We start from the raw sequence: 19,914 nt of genomic DNA on the forward strand, positions 1-19,914 counted from the left end.
AGGGGTCTAGAAACCAAGCCTTATGAAGAATTGTTGAAGGAGCTGGGTATTTGTAACCTGGAAGAGAGGAGATTGAGAGGAGATATGACAGCTGTCTTCAAACATCTAAAGGGCTGTCACAAGGAAGGTGGAGCTTCAAGTTACAAGAAAGGAGATTCTGACTAAACACCAGGAAGAACCTTCTGACAGTAAGAACTGTTGTGTGGAATGGAATCACTCAGAATGTGATGAACTCTTCTTCCTTAGAGGTTTTTAAGCAGAGGTTGGATGGTGATCTGTCATGGATGCTTTTGTTGTGATTTTTACATTGCAGGGGCTTAGATTAGATGACTCTCAGGATCCCTTCCAACTCTACAATTATATGGTTCTGTGATTGCTTCATTTGGAAGTTACATAATATGGCTAGACTACATATTACCTAAAATTGAAGATGGCAGGTAGACAGACTTATGCCTATAGCAATAGTCTCAAGGTAATATATAGCCTGAGTCTGACCAAACTGTGGGAGGCAGTGGAAGACAGGAGTGCCTGGCGTGCTCTGGTCCATGGGGTCATGATGAGTCGGACACGACTAAACAACAACAAACAACAAATATATAGCCTTGCCCCACACAATAGTCATGATCACAAGTCAAAAACTATTAAAATCTAGGATGCTGTTCATTTAGCTACGCTTTAACCTGTTAATATCAGAATCCATTAAAAGGGGGTGTGCTGCTGTGTGAAACATTTTTGTCTTTAAACTGGGATTAATGTGTGTCTGCAGTGATGCTGATAGGAAACAGACAATCTCCTCAATTCCTCAACCTTTGGCAAAGCATCTGTAAAAAGCAGAAAGAACATTGCAGCTACACATGAGGGGACGAAAGGTTCCCTTGGAAAAAAAGACTGTCCACTCATCAAGGCATAATAAATTAAGTGGCAGCATCAGGCACTGGCTGATGTGTCTATCTCACTTGATAGCACAAGCCCCAGGACGCCAAAGTCATGGCATCTTCACAGATCTGCACAAGCTGGCTACCATAATGACTATGGCGATTATCTTCCCTCTCACTTTATTAGGCAGGTAATGGGACAGGTCTGAACTGTAAATGGAAGGAAGGAGAGTTGGCACACCAACACGAACAGTGCGTCAACAGACTGGAGGTTAACTGCTTTCCCAGGGAGTTATTTCAAATGGCTGCTAATGCTTTCTCTCCTGCCAAAGTCACAGAGGTGAGCTGAACCGAAGGAAAAGGAAAGACTAGGGAGGTGCAGATCCCCACATCACAGATGTTTTTTAATTTGCACTGTTGCATTCCTAATGCAAGAAAGTGCAGAGGCATAACTCTGCCCACTGCCTTCCACTGAACAAACAGGCCACTTCACACCCACTAATTGAGGCTGAAATGCTGCACGTGAAAATTGTAATTAATTCCAATGAGATTTAGTGCATATGCAAAATTCTACGATCCATTTGACTATGCTGGGATCATTGACTTTAAGAAGCAGGCCTACCAAACTCTTTGCACCTTGTGAAGTAGTATATTTGGTTTATTACTTCATATCTTACAGCTATATAACTCTATAAGACAAAGCTGGCTACAGGCTCAGGGCTTTAAAGGCAGAATGGTGACACCCTGAGTTCAGAATCACTTTCCCAGCAAGGCTGGATGGATACTGATAAATAACCTGAGCTTCAGCAAAGGTATTGGACAGGGTGGGGTAATTTCTGAGCTCAAATTCTTATCTTTTATTTTTTTAAAAAAACAAAGTGCCTACAAGGTTTAGAAAAAGTTAAAAAAGAAAAATGCATTTTTTTCTTGCAATTCTTGCAATTTCTGCAAAATGAGCCAGCCTGACTGCTCTGTGTTTATAGTCATTGAGTGAATTCAGAGCTGTGATTGATGACGAGTGGGCACCAGGAATCCTTAATGCTGACAGTCATGATCTGTCATCTACCTAGGTATAAAAGTCTGGGATTTCTTGGGACTTCTTATCATCCAAGCAAGTCACATTGTTTAATTCTGAACATTGCTGCCTCGCCTTTTCTTCACCTCTAACGTTGCTACAGGCCTATCCCTCTGACACTCAGGCCCTGGTAGGGGCCAGTTTGAAGTGTTCCTAATTTGATCTGACCCTGAAAAGGTGCCTCAGCCAGTCATGATGACAACAAGTAGGATGAACAGCGACAAAGGAGGACACAACTCGTGTAAGTTTCATATTTGTGCAGAAGATTTTTCATGCTAGCAGGTCAAAATGTTCCCCTTCTTAAAAAGCAAGCTATTCCTGCTTAAGTTGCACCTGCTTTTAAACTTTAGTTTTATCATACAGGATAATCCTAAAAACAGAGATGGGAAACCTCAGGCCCAGGGGCCAGCTGTAATCATCCAAGCTTCTCTACCCAGTGGCGTAGCAAGGTCAGGTGGTACCTGGTGCAAAAAAATTCTTGCCACCCCCCTCCCATTGATTTTATTTTTATTTTTGGTTCGACTTGCTTTCATTTTTGGGAGGAGCCAGAGTTGTTGAGCTTTTGGGGGGAAGCCAGAGTGGTTGACATTTTTTTTTTTTTTGCGGAGATTGCGTGCCTTGTGATAAGGCAGGTGGACTGTTTTGGCAGTGGGAAGCCTGCGCATGCCAAAACCACACCATCTCTCACAGACATTGACTGCCGCACAGCATTTTGTCACCCCTCTCAGAGGTGACACCCAGGGTAGACCGCACCCACCTTGCTCTGCCCCGTCTCTACCTTTCCCTTAGAACTCTCTCCAAGCCACACAACTTCTTCAGCCACACTCTCTTTTTCTATGCCCCGTACCTCATTGGCCTCGCTTCCCATTCTCCGTGGCTAAAATGTGTCCTTGAGCTTTGATATAGACTCTTTCTTTCCTAGACGGAATACAGTGGTGTGGGTGGGTAGAATAGCTTACTATACAACAGTAACATTTATAGTCATTGCTCCACCCACATTTGGCTCTGTCCCTGCCAGCAATTGACATGTGGCTCTGAAATTGCTCCACCCACATTTGGCTCTGTCCCTGCCAGCAATTGACATGTGGCTCTGAAATCTTACTTGGGAGAGAATGTGTCCTGCATTAATGGTCCCCCTCTCTGAGATGGAGGATCCTGGGCCTCTGGCCATTCTATAGAAATGTATGTGAAGCAAGAAAGAGATGTATGGACTGGGGAAAAGATATGGAAATTAAGTATGCCAAAAGCTATACTGTATCTTTCTGCAGCTATGTTCCTCACAGCTTTAGGGATAATTCTTGGTCTTTGGAGACATCTGTCAGGACCTCATCCTACACTCAAGTAGGACCCTGGGAATAATGCTCCCTGACATTTTATATACATTTTTATAAGACTGTGAGAAAGAACCTGCCAAATTATCTAATCTACACTAAAATGAAAATAGTCTCCTTCCTCCTACCCAAATTCTGTCAAAAATATCATGCAATACAGATAATGTAATTAAAACCACAACAACCCACCACTAAATAGCATTGGATAACAAGCTTAGTATATCATTTATTTTTTTAAAAAACCACAAAAAACCTTTGTTGTTTGGAAAGCTTGCCAAATATATGTAGCTGTTAAATTAGTTAATTAGGTTGTTTATTTGGAGCCATACGTATAGGTCTGGCCATTTTAAAGACGTAAGCAGAGAAAATGGAGTATTTTCCCCAGTTGACAAGGTTACACTAAGATACTACCCTCCATCTCAATGTGTTTTGATTACATGGTTCACTCAAGCAGAAACACCCATTATGAGCTGCTAAATAACACAAGTTCTCTGCTTCAAATCCCAAGCAAAATACTAACAATGTAAGTTTTTGCTGCAAAGCAAATTCTCTTTAGCACCACCAAAGTTTGTAATACTCATATGAAATAATTATTTTTTAATTTGTTATGATACCCAGGCATTGATTGCATGACCACAGATTTAGACTGAAATTCCAGAATGTACTTTGCTGGAAGTAAACTGTATTGAAATTAATGGAACATGGTTTCAAGAAATCATGGCTGAGAGCACTTTGTGTGATCTCAGAGTTAAGCAGAATATTCCACCTTGACTTGGTAGCCCAGACAGCTAGGCTTCTCAGCTGGCTTCAGCTCTTACTTTGAGTTTACAAACTAGCAGGGCAGGTGCTTAGTTGGAGACAGACATTCATCCTTTGCTTAGTAGTCAAGCATCTGCTTTGAATACAGAGAGTTCAGGTTCAATCCCTGACATCTTCAGGTGGAGTGGGTAAGGTCTGCTGTCTGAGACCCCGGGATGCCACTGTCAATACTACTGAGCTAAATAGATTGACCAGTGGCCTGACTTGGTTTAAATCAGCTTCCCATATTAAAGGACTGGACTCAGGCTATTCTCAATCTAAAGGTAAAGGTAAAGGTACCCCTGTCCGTATGGGCCAGTCGTGTCCGACTCTGGGGTTGCGTGCTCATCTCGCTTAAGAGGCTGGGAGCCAGCGCTGTCAGGAGACACTTCCGGGTCACGTGGCCAGCGTGACGAAGCTACTCTGGTGAGCCAGCACGAGCGCAGCGCACGGAAACACTGTTTCCTTCCCGCTAGAAAGCGGTACCTATTTATCTACTTGCACTTGGGGGTGCTTTTGAACTGCTAGGTGGGCAGGAGCTGGGACCGAACGATGGGAGCTCACCCCGCTGCGGGGATTCGAACCGCCGACCATGCGATCGGCAAGTCCTAGGCACTGAGATTTTACCCACAGCACCACCCACGTCCCCCCGTTCTCAATCTAGGCCTGGCCTATTATAATACATTAACATCACATTCACCTTTACCAGCAACATTTGTGCCATCAGTGCCTTAAGAATGGTCAGAGCACACACATAATATTTAGGGGGATCACTCAATCAAGCCAAAGGTTCATTCATAGGTACTCACAAAGGGTGCCTTACATAGTTGCAAAAACATGATATCAGCAGCATAGCTAGTATGTTAGTGGGGCTGGTGGTGGAACACTATCAGGAACCCGTTAACACATTTTTGGGAGCTAAGAGGCTATTTGAGTGCCCCAACTTATTGTTACATTGTGTAAACAAGACAAGGCAGGTCTCTGTCTATACATAAACCTTGTGTGAGCCAATTGTATTCTTAATAATGCGGTGAATATGTTTAGTGTCCAGCAGTGGGGAGCAATGCTTAAAGCCTTTGCATATTAGTCTCATCAGTAAGAGGTTAACCAGCTACCACTGTATTTCTTATTCCTATATTTTTAAATTAATTGGCCAGCTTTGTCCAATGAGATGACCCCAGGGAGATCTCTCTTATTTCACACTATAGTAAATTTAAATGAGAAAAAAAAATTCATTCTCTTACTGCATTTTTACAGGTAACAGTATGATAGCACCTCCGGTCAGACCTCTAAAGTAACACCATAGCAATGAATATGGGGTAGAAGGGTCAATTTGATATTTCCCTCAGGAGAATCCATCTCTACTTAATGAGCTAATATCCTTGGCATTCCAAATTCTCTTTAAGAAAAGTGAATTATAATGACGTGCTTATGAAATATTTTTACCCCAGAAGAAATCTCATTTTTACCTTATATATGTTCATGTGGGGGAGGGCAATAAGAAGGTGTGTTTTGGACTTCTATGGGTGGGGGTACATCCAAAGACTCCTCTGTTCATTCCCACCACCTTCCTCTCCCTTTGCACAAGTGGCCACAGCCACTGGGATGTTCAATTCCCATTTTAGATTAGGGATTAAGTCAGTGTTACAGCACACTCTTCATTACCCCCAACAATGACAAAGATGCCTCTCTCTGTGCATTAAGGCAGCCTTCCTGGATTCACAAGTACCCCACAACAGTGAGCCAGTGGTCCCACTCAAGAGCACCTTGGTACAGAATGAATAGTCCAGCAGTTTATTCTGGCAACTTTACGTCAACTTTCTTGCAGGAGTTTAAAATATATTGCTCTTCCCTTCCAGAAACATCCTGCCTCCCTGGGTGTTGAGGCGACAGAGTCCACTCAATAATGTTGAAGTCCCAGGCAGTGCTTATGCAGCCTTTCAGGGACTCAGGAGGACTTCCTGTTACACGGGAGGGAACTGCCACATGGATGAGCCTGAGTTGGAAGTTCTTTGTGTTATAACAAATACCATAAGCAATAAAATCCTGTGTTAAGTACATTGTATGGTATTAAAGACTGAAGTACTCCTATTTAAGATGGCATGTGGGCACATTTTCTTCTCCAGACTCTTTCCCTCTTGAATTATTTTAAGCTTTGTTGCTTCCTTCCATCTGCACAGTTTTAATTACGTAACCACCAGGCATCAACACAAAACCTTGCAAGGTGCCTATTGATGCCTGTCAATAGCTGAATTTTTAACAACAGGAAGCTGTGTAGAAGTTTTCAGACAATCTTTTTAAAATGAGAAATGTCCGTTTCTCATTATGCTCCTAAGCGTAAGTGAGAGTGGGAGACATGTGAAGTGGGATCTACAAATGACATTTGGCTAACGGAAAAAAGAGAAGCAGGTATAACACAACACTTTCAGGAGGCGTTAGAAAAGCTGTCTTCAGCATTTCCGCAGGTAATAATCTCAGCAAAAGCTCCCTTGAAATATGACTGTGTGGATATTACCTCTTTAAGATGGTTGTGTTTTACTGTGTAAACCAAGAGAGACTCTCAGTTGGAGCTGAGTTTACAGAATAAGCAGTCACTTACATGCTTTCTCTCCATTCAATACTTATAACTTGTTTTAATAGTTATAAATCATTGTAAATAGGTTTTAGATATTGACACGTTGGACCACCAACAAAATGCTGCAGTATACCCCCCAGAAAAACCTTGTGCTCAGTTCTTCTTTACGCTGGATGCCAGATTAGAAACTCTCCCTCTTCAGTTGGGAAGAGAGAAGAGGTGCAAAAAGCTTACCTCTGTGAGTGAGTGTGGTGGCGGGGGTGATATAGGTTCTTTTCAGCACACAGATAGGGTTCCTGATAAAGTAACGTATGTACACTGTTATGTTGTCCCCACAGTAGCCATTTTGTGTTATGCCCCATACCCATGACGGCCATTTTATGACTGGTGCCCACATAACTTTTGCAATATTCCGAATGTACCCACTGGCCCCAAAAGTTTGATGACTCCTGGGGCTGAAGCAAGCTGATTCACTCTCTTTCCTTCATTTTATTCCCCACCACCACCAACACTCACAATCATGTGGCTTCTAGTTACCACTGGGAATACTAAGTCCTCGTTGGATAGTTGTTTTTGAGGTGGCTGGCCATTTTTAGCTTTTAAAAGATATTTCAAACTTCTAGAAATGTCAGGGATCCCCTGAACATTCTGACAACGCCCTCTTGTTTTGGCTCAGTTCCTGCTGGTTATTCAGAGTAGATAGGTCCAAAGATCCATTAATTTTAATAGGTCTAATCTGGGTAAAACTTAGTTGAAGACCATTCTAAGTTTGTTATTAGAATGAGAGTGTTACAAATGTTTGTTTTCTGCAAGTTGTTTTTGGCAACTTGGATCCTGAGATCCAAGGACCTTGGGTCCTTAGCAAAATATGATGACATGGCATTATCAAATGGATAGCTGATTTAAGTCCAACACAGGTTAGAGTAATTGCACTGAGTATCGAGGAAAGTTGGAATGGAGAAAAAGTTTGCAGTGGAAATACTGTTAAATGAAACCAGCTGGGACAGCTCAGTCTTCCAGTACTCTTCACTGTATTCAAATATCCAGTAGATAACTGAAAAAGATTTAGATTAGAATGTGATCTCTTTATGAAACCAAGTGTAGCTACAAAGGTAGAAAGGGAGGTTATGTGTCTTTTTCAAAGTGTTAAAATTATGCATGGTGTGGAGAAAGCAGATAAATAACAGTTTTTCTCCATCTCTCATTACACTAAAGATTAATACTAATGGATTTATGCCACTGTTGCACTGTGATTCCACCATAACCATGACCCCAACTTGACAACCGCTGATGCAAAGCTAAAAATAAAGGAGAAGCGTAGATTGCAAACGAGTTTTCTCACAATCTCCTATAGGCATGAGACCACAGGACTCCACTGAATAGCACTCCTAATGAAACTCAGCACCACTGCCGCTACTTAAGGCAACACATACAACCTGCAAAGACAAGGCACACTATCCAGGTAATCAAGGAGGACCAGTGACTGTGCCCATTTTATTAATTTATTTATATACCACTTTTCATATTAAAAAACTGTACCCTCCTTTGAGCCCCAGCCAATCAAACCTCATTAGGTCATGCTACTGTTGGGAGCAAGTCACTGGTAGATCACACTGACCTGGACAGATTATATGGGGAAAGGTAGTCTCAGAGATAACCCAATCCCAAACTCTCTAGAGATTTATAGGTCTAAAAACCAACACCTTAACCTTGACTAATCAGCAGCCGTTGGAGATCCTCACCACTAGCAATATGCGGGTGTGTAGGAAGCCCCACATAGCTGCATCTTCCTGCACTATCAGTGGCTTCTAGTCATCCAATTATAAAATTGCCAACAATAGCTTGGCCAGAGCGGGAAGTAAGTTCGCCTTGTCACTTAGGTCACTAGAGCTTCCATTGACAAAGACAGACCCAAGAGCACACAAACTTGCCTTTTGAGAGAGAGTGCAACCACATTCTGAATTCCCTGTTCCCAGACCCAGGAATTTCCCACTCACTGTGCCTGTCTTATCAGGATTCAACTTCAGTTTATTTTGCACCCCTTTGCACAGGCAACTCAAGGAGCTAGCCTTGGTTTGTAGGTCTGAGCAATGGAGCTATGCCTCTCCAGTATTCCTGTTTTACGCAGAGCACCTATTTTTTGTAGTTACTCAATAAATAAATTCACAATTAATAGTCCCTTCCTATTCAACTAGTTGTTGATGCTGCTTTTGTCACTGAAGGGAACAATTTTGTTATGTTATTAAATTGTCATGCATCAAACAAGGATTCACACCTAGAATCCAGTTGATGCTGTGCTTTTCTCAAGACCCCTAAACTTCCATCACCCACAGCCATCTCTTAGCATTTAAATCAATATGTTTTGTGTTCTCTCTGCCCCCCCCATCTCTCTCCCCTGTACTTAAAACTAACAAGTGATAGTGCTTGACTTTTGGGAGGGAGAGTGGGGAAGTGTGATTTTTAACAGGATGCAGATTTCTATTTTGAGCTTCCCCCACCCCCGCCAATTTAAAGGGAAGCCAAAGCAAACCTTACGAATGCAGAATGATTCACTAGGGATCTTTACAACAAGAACAACATGATGCAGACAAGCTGGGGTGGGGAACTTCCAGTCTGTGGGCCAGGCATTTTCAGGGAAGCCACATCCACCTGCCCTTTACCTGATGCCATACATGATACTGGGGTGAGCAAATAAGGGCAGGGCTTTAAAGGAACAACCAGGAGCTGAAAGTGGACTCCTGGTTATTCATTTGCTGTTAGCTGCCCATCAGCTGATAGGCAGTAGGAGTGTGCCTTGTTCAAGGAGGGGCGAAATGGCTCCCATTGAATGGAATGTGCTTCTCCCTCCCACCTCTGATTTTTTAAGCTGCCCCATGTTTCTCCCTTCTACCACCAACATAGGAGATAGAAAGGAGCGCCCCCCGTACCCTGTGGAATGCTTGCAAAACCTTTTGCTACCCTCCCTGTGCTTTCCTTTGCTCCTCTGACACTGGGCAGGATCACAAAACCCCTTCCAATCTGCAACACAGGAGGTTGCAGGGTAGGCATGGGGTTGGTTGATTTTCTGTTCCCCCTTCACCATCCCCCTGTCACCACCACGGTTGCTGTCAGAAAAAAGAGAAAGAAACCAGTGTTTTAAAATAATCAGCAGGGACACCAAATGCAGGATTGCCAGCTAGCTGCATTTTGACGTACGCAAAGAAATACATTTTGCCATCTAAAAATGGAGCCTGCAAGAACCTCTAAAGTTGCCTATCTGCACCACTACTGAAAGGTGCATAACAGAGTTTTCCTAAGATGGCAATGCTGAACTATTTTACAGAGTGCATATGGATTTGTGAAGTGGGAAGTGACATATGGTATAATTTGGAAGGGCTTGCTGGAAGGCAGTTACGGTAAATTGTGAGATAGAGGAGTTGGGGATCTTTCATCAATGCCAGGCTGACAGCTTTGTAGGCAAAGTGGCCCCACTGAGAAGCAAAACTATCTCTGCATACTCAGCTGAACCCAGATGTTTACAGAAGTACAAAAAAATTAAAAAGTGCCCACAAAAATCTGTGCATGTATACACTCATGTGGCAGAGGAAAGTAAGCTGCAGGGAGGAGTCAGTCAAGCACCCCTCCCCCTGAATGAACCTGGAGATTACCAGAGTGTGTGTGTCCATGGCTTGGCTCTCCCTGTCCATAAATGGTGAACCAACCAAAGGAAAGCATAGGCGCTCCTGCCACAGAGACCACTTCTTTCATCAAAAATTATATTTGTTCTTAATGGAGCCCCTCTCAATATCTGTTGCAAGATGGGAGGTGGAGGAGATCATTAAGCAAGGACAAGAGGGGGAGACAAAAGTAGCAGAATAAACAACAGAACACAGAGCGGGAGGGGAGAGGAGAAGATCAGATCCAGCAGCACATTATGGACCCAGCTCAGCATGTTGTTATAGATCTCACTTGCACAGACCAATAGTGTTACTCAGGGAGTCAAGAACAAAACTCTGCCACACAAAAGTAAGGTAAAGGCTTCCTCTGCTATAGGTTTAGCCAGTGCACTGCATTTCATCTGAAGATCATAGGGTGGCTTCCAACACAAATTACAAAATGTGAACAAAAAAGACATAAAAAAGAGAGAGAAAACTAATAACTTCCCCCCACAAGCACATTTAAAAGGACATAGAATGTTCATCAGCCCAAGGCCTGGTTAAAAAGAAACATTTTCCCTTGGCACCTCAAGATATGCAATGAAGGTGCCAGGCGAGCCTTTCTGGGGAAAGCATTCCACAAAGGGGGAGCCACCATAGAAAAGGCCTGTTTTCATATTGCCACCCTCCAGACCTCTCTGATGTCGACTGCTTTCCTCTTCCCTCCCCATTTTGTTTTTCTTTTATATCTTGTCTATTAGATTAATGAATGTGCAGAGCACAGATATTTCTAGGTGCTGATTAATAATGACCACTCCCCACATCAAATGGGGGGCATACTTTGTGTGGACGTGCACAGCACCCCTGATCCTACATGGCTCCTAACAGTATTGCCTGGCATGCCCCCCCCCCCGGCTGGGTACCTGGAGGTTCCCGCCCAACCTTGGACAGCCAACCAATCCCAGTGGGGGAGGCATTGCCAGGGGAGTTGGCCAGGTAGGGGGTGGGACTTCCCTACCCACACAATAGACGGTGGAACTTACCTGGGGGATCACAGTCGGCTCCATAGCTTCTTCCACCCCGCCCTCCCTCAGTTAAGCTTTCCTTTGCAGGTTAACTTCTTCTTCACAGGTGTGCTGGCGCTGCTATGTATGGGTCGCTGTTAAAGGGCCGGGAAGGAATTTTACCTTCCCCCATAGCAAAACATCACAACTTTTGCGGTTTCAGGCCTTGGGTGGAATCCTTTAGTCTTTCTTCCCTAAAATGGGGGAGGGGGACCATGAAGCAGTGACCCACGCCTCCCCCCTGCGGTGGCAATCCCAGGGTTCCCCGTTAAAGGAGTTGTTCTGAGGGGAGTCATTGGCCATACGCTGAGAGGCTGTCATTGGTCTCCCCCACGTTGCGGTGAATTGGGGGGGGCGGGCTCTCTGCTTGAACAGACGTTCTCCAGAGCCAGTCCAATCCCCACTCAATCTGGATAACCCTGATGTTCCCCAGATCCCCGGCTGGCGACTGGGAGGGATAAACGCCCAAGGCCTAAGCCAAGGTCTCCCTACACCTGAATCTTAAATAAAGTTGTGGCCAATTTTCATCCCATAACACAGTGTCGTATGTCTTTATTCCATGCCTTGGGTTGGGGGGGTCTCCGCCTGTCCGCACAATGATAATAACAGTAATACTAATAACAGTGCATTGAGTAATAATAATGGTAATATTGCAAACTGATCAATGCCAACCCAAAATACAGTCATTTTTGCACTCCCCCATCACAATTCCCTTGGCACCCACCTAATTTAATTGAAAAGCACATTGATTCTTTTCAGGCACACAGACTGACATGACCTTAAAACTGAAGCGTGGCTCATTATATGGTAACAATTGTTCTTGATACAGTTTTTTCTCTTCACCACCCACATTCACAGCAGCACAAAGAACGATCTGGGCCCAGTACTTTGCATCCAGACCATTGTGCTTTCCCCCTTATTAATTTGACACAGACAGCAAACTTCCTCGGGCTGTAATCGTTAACTCTCTCTCTGACATTTGTGGTTACAGATGCACGCAGTCAGAGAAATGGCACTGCAATTAAATAACTACTAACCAATGCAAACACATCATATAACACCAGGCTAAGATGCAAATGTTCTTGGTTTCTATTTTAATAAGACCAGTGACGCTGCCGGTTAACAATGAAGGCAATAGGCACATTATAAGCTGGCAGGCAGACATTAGGTAACACAGAATTCACAGCCTAGGTCTCTGTAATGAATGCGCTAAAGGAAAGCATCTGAAGTGTACTCTTCTTAATATGCTTTGTCTCTTTTTCACTTGAAAGCCGGTAGAAGGAAGCCAGATTAGTTTACAGGGTTCTCCCCCTCCTCCCGTAATACGAGATAGTAGGCTTGGGGGTGTAATTTACTTGCTCCTGAAATAAATGGTAACATAGGTATAGTTCTTAAGGTGGTATAGTCACACAGAGTGCCTATTCAACACACCAGCAGAGTGTGCCAATGGAACAGAAATACACCAGACAGTTCTAGGTTTACTTGCACTGTAATGCAGTTGCACTGCTTATAAATTACATACGGTTGTAACATACAGACCTTCTAGGAGCATACAGTCTCCTGGCAATGTTTGAACACATACTAGGCTCAGGGCAAGGGCCAGGAGCAAACTTCCTTCAAATTGCATTTATACTTTAGATTGTGCTGAGTCACTCTCGCATGCTTAACTAGCTGCAGGTGCAGGACAAACACACCCCAAAATTAAGCAACACACCTACTTTAACCCTTTCTTGTCTCCCCCCTTGCATACATAAACCCTTACACACTAACATACAGTGGTACCTTGGTTCTCGAGCAACTTAGTTGTCAAACAAATTGGCTCCTGAACACCGCAAACTTGGAAGTAAGTGTTCTGGTTTGCAAATGTTTTTTGGAAGCTGAACGTCCGACGTGGCTTCCTCTTGAGTGCAGGAAGGTACTGCAGCCAATTGAAAGCTGTGCCTTGGTTTTCGAATGGTTTTGGGAGTCAAACAGACTCCCAGAATGGATTAAGTTCAAGAACCAAGGTACCACTGTATTTGTCATAGGGCAGTTGGTGGCCCTGTGTGGGGAGGGGATAGTCTAGTTGGAACAGAATTAATATACTGCTATTATATTGGCTACAGCAGAGAGGACACCATAAATGAATGAATGAATGGACAAACTTTGCTGTCTCTACCTCACCACCCTGCTGCCTGGGAGTCGTACAGGGAGGGGCTGCTGAAATTTATGGACCTGTGCCAGCAGACCAGAGGTTCCACACCAATGCAAGGAGGCCATCCCCCTTCTGGTTGTGTGTGTCAGGGGCACTGACATCAATCTTATGTGCCCACCAGCTCCTGATCCTCTTCCAGGTTCTCTGCCAGCCTGCTTCTACACACTGTCATGTTACCTGTGGAATTTTAAAGGATTTCAGCGTAGGATGGCAAAAACATTCTGAGAGATGCTAGAGGTAAAGAAAGCCATAGATGAGCACTCAGATTATCCTGGCCTCTGCAGCATAGATTGTTTAATAGAATGGGGCAGTGCAGCACTTTTAAAACCTTGACCGCTCTGGCTATAAAATACAACTCCACTGGGCTCTTCTTTTAGAAGAGTTATGATAAGTGTAATCAATAAGGCTTGTTAGCATATGGTGTGAAAGGGTCCAGAGGACTCCTTCAACTCCCTGGGAGCATCATTTGAAAGGGCAATAGGGATATATCACTGCACTGTGCAAGACAATAATTCCATTCAAAGTCCCGGGTTCCGAATGTTTCATATGAAAACATTAAATATTGTCAGAAATGCTCTGTCTTTCCATTGTAACATTGGTCTTCACAACAGGACATAAATTCAGTGCTGACATAAAATTGCAAGATGTTTCAATGAATTGTTGCCATTCATTAATCACCTATCCATATGTTTTTGTTGACTGGAACATATAATGGCCTAGCATACTAGAAAGCAGAGGCTTCTGAGATCTGATATTTTCAGTTTAGACATTAAGGGCTGCTCTTCACTAGAGCACTCTTCACATGATCATTGTGTGGCCAGCTTCCATGCACAGGGATCATACACGGAGCTTGCATGCAAAGGGACAGGAGTGGGACTTTCCATCCCACTTCAGTGTTCAAAACTCCCACTGTTCTAGGCACATTTTGCGACAGGGAATTTCATTAGTGCAAGCAGTTTCTGAGCTCTAGGCACAGTACTGTGCCTAAGATTTCAGATTAAAACTGCAGAGTAGAAGGAAAGGAAGACCTTTTTCTGCCTCCCCACTTCCAGCTACTCTGTGAAGACAGGAGAAGAGACCTTCTGAAGAATATTAGGGGCGTGGACAGGGGAAGGACTAGACTGGCCACCCCCAAACTCACCCCTCCAGATGTTTTGGGACTACAGTTCCCATCATCCCTGACCACTGGTCCTGTTAGCTAGGGATAATGGGAGTTTTAGTCCCAAAACATCTGGAGGGCCAAGTCTGGGGATACCTGGACTAACCATGTGAAAAATGAACATAATATTTTAGCTGCAGTTCATTCATTTCCAACTTTGTATTCTTGTTATTAAAAAGTACACCTAGGCGTTCCATTGTTATACCCATAACCTAGGTTTAAGGTACCATTTAGCTCCTAGCTTTCATATCTCTGTTTCTCCCACTTCCAATTTAATGCCCATATGAAAAGCCATATTTACATGCAGGGAGGAACCTAGGACAATCCTTGGGTAGCAGCCTAACCTTTCTTGTGTGTGCTCATCATGTATAAGACTATATGTTGTGGAATACATTGTATACACATCTTAAACATAGAATCTATGGGACTCAAGGGTCATCTAGCAATCCCCCCCCCCGCATGTCAACTTGGATAGGTCAGTTGGTTAGAGTGTGGTGCTGATAATCCCAAGGTTGCAAGATTGATCCCTGTGTGGGACAGCTGCATATTCCTGCAAGGATAGATAGATAGACCTCAGGATGGCTTCCAGCTCTACAGTTCTATGTAAAGTTGCCCTACGTTTGGACCTTGCTTTGTGTTTCCTTTCCATGTAGAAATCCCTTTCCACATGGATCCCATCCAGTATTTTGTAAATATCACCTGGCAATTGGAGGAAGCAACCTAGTGTTAACAAAAACTCTGGATGACTTCTTAAAGTAAACAGCAACCCTCCTGTTGCAACATTGCCCCTGCCTCCAAATCCATGCAGATTAGTAGTGAAAACTGTACCCAGACCACCAATCAGCAATCTCTGAATCATATACCTATGAACCAATCACTGAATTGCCTCTGTTGATCTCATGGAGGCTGTTACAGTAAAGTCTGCCAATCCTGAAGGTATCAAACAAAAGCATGCAATGTCCAATTGAGCGCAAATGGACAGGGGGCCACATTCACTCAGCATGTGGGTAAAACAACAACTGACCTATGCACAAACATTTTAAGAACCATAAATCCACAAGATTGGCAATCAATCAATCAATCAATCAATCAATCAATGGAACTACTGGTTGCAAAACACTTTAATTTAGATAATAACAGTCCATCTGATTGAACAATTATTGCAATAAATTTAGATAATAACAGTCCATCTGATTGAACAATTATTGCAATAAATATGCAATCTGATCCAAGAACATTGGTAACATTTGATTTATCTGGTTATAAAAGTATTAGATACTGCTAATTTGTACAATACAACATGACAGTGTACGACAATATATACAATAAAACATCGTTAAAACAGTACAAAACAGTCTGCATATATACTACAGCAAACACAACACATCTAAATATTCCCTCCTCACTGCAGCATTTGATTCACATCAGAGCAGCTAAAGAAGGTGGAAGCCTTAAGAATATATATGTTTTCCTTTTCAAATATATCTCTGTTTTATTAGTCAATGCAATAAATGTTTAGTTTTAGTTGTTAACAGCATCCTTCCAAGATCTAGAGCAAACATGCCTGAAGTGCTGTTTGATGCTTTAAAAATACTCTCGTGTGTGTGTGTGTGTGTGTGAGAGAGAGAGAGAGAGAGAGAAACATTCTTGTAATGCCCTGGAAGATATCTGTCATAAAGACATTGCAGATGTTCCTAGTATGCTTGACACCGCAAAAAAAAAAAAATGCATCTGTTAACACACAGCTTCTTTTATGTCCCATAAAGATACATTTTGCAGTCCTCTTTTCTGTCCTATGTCCTTGCATCTCCAAGGCATGATTATGGAGATGCAATAACCAAAGCTGCCTTCAGACCCTGTTTGAACTTCATTCATTTAAAGCAGGGATTGGGAACCTTCCGCTTATGAGCCAAACTAGCCTCACCAAGTTTTCTAATTAGACCTGTGAGGCAATATTTCCCTGACAGGCTTAAAAGAACTGCTGCAGCTGCTACCACCCAGGAAGACTCCCCTGCTCAGCGCTTGAGGGCCCCAGTCCTGCCACTCACCACCTGGCCCAGGGCGGGGCCTGATGGGCTCTATAAAGGACTGCTGCCACTGCTGCTGCCGGGCAGAGAGGGCTCCATTTTGTTTTGTCTTGTTTTTGTTTAAATTGCTGTTATTTTTTACCTATGTCATTTTAAACTGATATTAATGCTGTATTCTTATTTTTAGATTTTGATTTATGTGGAAATTGTTTCCCATTTGGTTGCGTATTTTTTTTTGATGTGGTTTATTTCTTGTTTATGACTTTTGTAATTATGTAACTCTTGTTATGCTTGAGCATTGTTTTTTAACTGTGGAAAGGCGGCATACAAATAAAAAGCGATGATGATGATGCCACAGCCACCTGCCCCACAGGTGTTGACATAAGATGACCAGTGTGAGGCAGCCGGGGATGCCACAAAATTCTAATTTAGAGGGCCAGGCCCCCCAACTTCTATGGCAGCCACGCATGCATGCCATTGGGCATGCTGACATCATGCGCACGTGCTGTGGGGCATGCACGCACGGCACACTGACATCACGCAGCCCCAAACTCCCTAAATCACGGGGGCAAGGTAGCGCGAGTGGAGGCATGTAAAATCACAGCTGTAGGGGAACACCTCTAAACCTTAGAATGTATTCCTGATTGTTCATCTGCAAGCAGGGATTGCATTCAGTGCCTTTTAAATTTGCAAGTGCAAATTCTGCTGGAATAAGTTTCACACAGGAGCTCCTGGTCAGAGTGTGGCCAAATCCCTGTTGACTATTCAGTGCCAAATACACAGCTCACTAGGATCTGAGCTTCTGCACAAAGCAAATCCTGATTAGAGTAGAGGTTTTATTTAACAATTAATTTTAGTGCTGTTTTCTGCTGGATTTTTTGCAGCTGTAGCTTGAATTCAAGATTTGGCTGAAAAGGAAGAATTAGGGATGCACTTTGAATGTGTGACTGATTCTTTCGTTGATTTTTGAATCAATTGCAGCCATACAATGTCAGGTGACTGAGAGGCTGATGGCCCCATACACCTGTCATAAGTGTCCCATGTCTGCTTTAAAGGCATGTCTAAACTTAAAATGTTAACCACAGTTTTCATTGCTTCCTGCTAAAATATCCCGAGAATTGTAACTCTTGTAAGGTGATTTCTACCAAATAAGTTTTAGCACCTACAGAAAACTATAATTCTTTGGTAGAAGATACACTATCTCCTCCCAAACCAAATAGTCTGAATGTCTTCGACTTTTCTTTGTATGACTTACTGCCTAGTTCCGCATAACTGCCACCGCCATTCCATTCTTAGGTATCCCTGTACTTCTTGAACCCGAAAATGAAGCACACTAGGCTCGATTCTGTACCTGCCAGACTTCATCTCAGATTTGGAACAGGATTGCACTGTTGTTTCCTATGCCTTAAATATTAACTTCCTCCCAGGAATACAAGTCTATGAAATGGTATATTGAGCAGAAACCAAATCAAGGCAAATAGTATCTTCTCAAACAAAACAAAGGTGACTCAAATGAGCACAGAGATAAATATATCACAAATGAAAGGAGAGAAAGTTCTCAAAGGAGATGAATCCAATTCTAAATGTAACATAAAAGAAATAAATAGTCGCTTTTTAATTTGCAAATTGGAAACAACCCCCCATTCAAGTTGTGCCTTATAGAAGAAACATTTGAAGAACTCTTGGTGCTCTGGTTATTTTACATAGATGATTAATCTGGTTGAAAATTCTTAAGGCTGTATTCTCAGCCCAAGGGATATTCAGCCATCCCCTTTATTAATCTATTCTAGAAGGCTTCATCCTCTTATCACTTTGCTGATTTGCTTTCTGTCTCCAGAGGTCTGTAATATATACAAGTATTACCTAAATCCAAAAGCTAAAACTGATTGAATTTTATAGCACTGTGTTATACACTGACAAAAACAAAACAGCGCATGAAAACTGTACTGGGACTTGGGATGAAATTTTCATTTCTATTTTTGTTCAAGCATATTCCCCCGCTTTCTTAATATACAGGTAAATTTGTAAAGAAATGCTTCAAACAATAGCAGCCGAATGGATATGCAAGCTTAATATGTCATTATTTTTAAATACTTTAAGAACCTAACTGTAGTGGAATGAAAGCTGAGAAATAAAGCTGCTACCTTCAGGAAGATGAAGCTACATGGAATACTGGTACTGGCTATGGATGGTCACCCCTCAGTTTCCCATCTGATGGTAGGACTCCACATCCCTCAGCATGGGTGTAAGGTCAGTTCCCACTGGTCCTCTGCAACATTGAGTTGGGTGAATGAAGACAAGAGCCTACAATTACAAATGCATAGATGCTCCACACAGTTAAGAGCTCTGCATGATCAAGGGGCACAACAGCAACTGCATTCGTGCCTGTGCTCTTTTTGATACATTCTGCTCAATGTGCAGACATTGATTGATGCACCAATGTCAGGCACAAAGGCAGCAGGCTGAGGTCTGCTCGATTCACACAGTTAATATATATTGGATGAAAACATGGAAAGGCATTCAGAGTGCATCAAAGAGGATGGGTGTTCTAGTATACAAACAACTGGAAGCTGACTTGAAAAAGGCTTCCAAATAACTTTGGAAAACCCATGCAGATGGGAAGGGAAGGGAAGGGAAGGGAAGGGAAGGGAAGGGAAGGGAAGGGAAGGGAAGGGAAGGGAAGGGAAGGGAAGGGAAGGGATGGGAAGGGAGGGAGGGAGGAGGAATGTCTGGGGTTCAGGCAATCAGCCGCTGCTCTGAATACCTAAGCATACTGATGATTACCTAGAGTACAGAGCCTGCTCCTGCACAGGAAGGCAATTCATTGGAGCCTTCTAATTCCTGTCCTTCTCTACAAGTGGAAATGGATGTGGATAGCATCACCGTCTTGCCAGTAGATGGCGGGAAGTGTGTCCTCACTTTCCTGCTTAGTAGGAAGGGTAAAAGGTAAAGGTAAAGGTACCCCTGCCCGTACGGGCCAGTCTTGACAGACTCTGGGGTTGTGCGCCCATCTCACTTAAGAGGCTAGGGGCCAGCGCTGTCCGGAGACACTTCCGGGTCACGTGGCCAGCGTGACATCGCTGCTCTGGCGAGCCAGAGCCACACACGGAAACGCCGTTTACCTTCCCGCTGGTAAGCGGTCCCTATTTATCTACTTGCACCCGGAGGTGCTTTCGAACTG

General features: G+C 43.2%; 1 protein-coding gene across 2 annotated transcripts in view; it reads right to left on the bottom strand.

Moving 5' to 3' along the window:
* CNTNAP5 (contactin associated protein family member 5) overlaps positions 1-19,914 on the bottom strand; it is a 302,323-nt gene that overhangs the window by 183,763 nt on the left and 98,646 nt on the right. The gene's annotated exons all lie outside the window — the stretch shown is intronic.

This window comes from Podarcis melisellensis, assembly GCF_964234715.1.
Source record: "Podarcis melisellensis genome assembly, chromosome: 1".
Classification (NCBI taxonomy): domain Eukaryota; kingdom Metazoa; phylum Chordata; class Lepidosauria; order Squamata; family Lacertidae; genus Podarcis; species Podarcis melisellensis.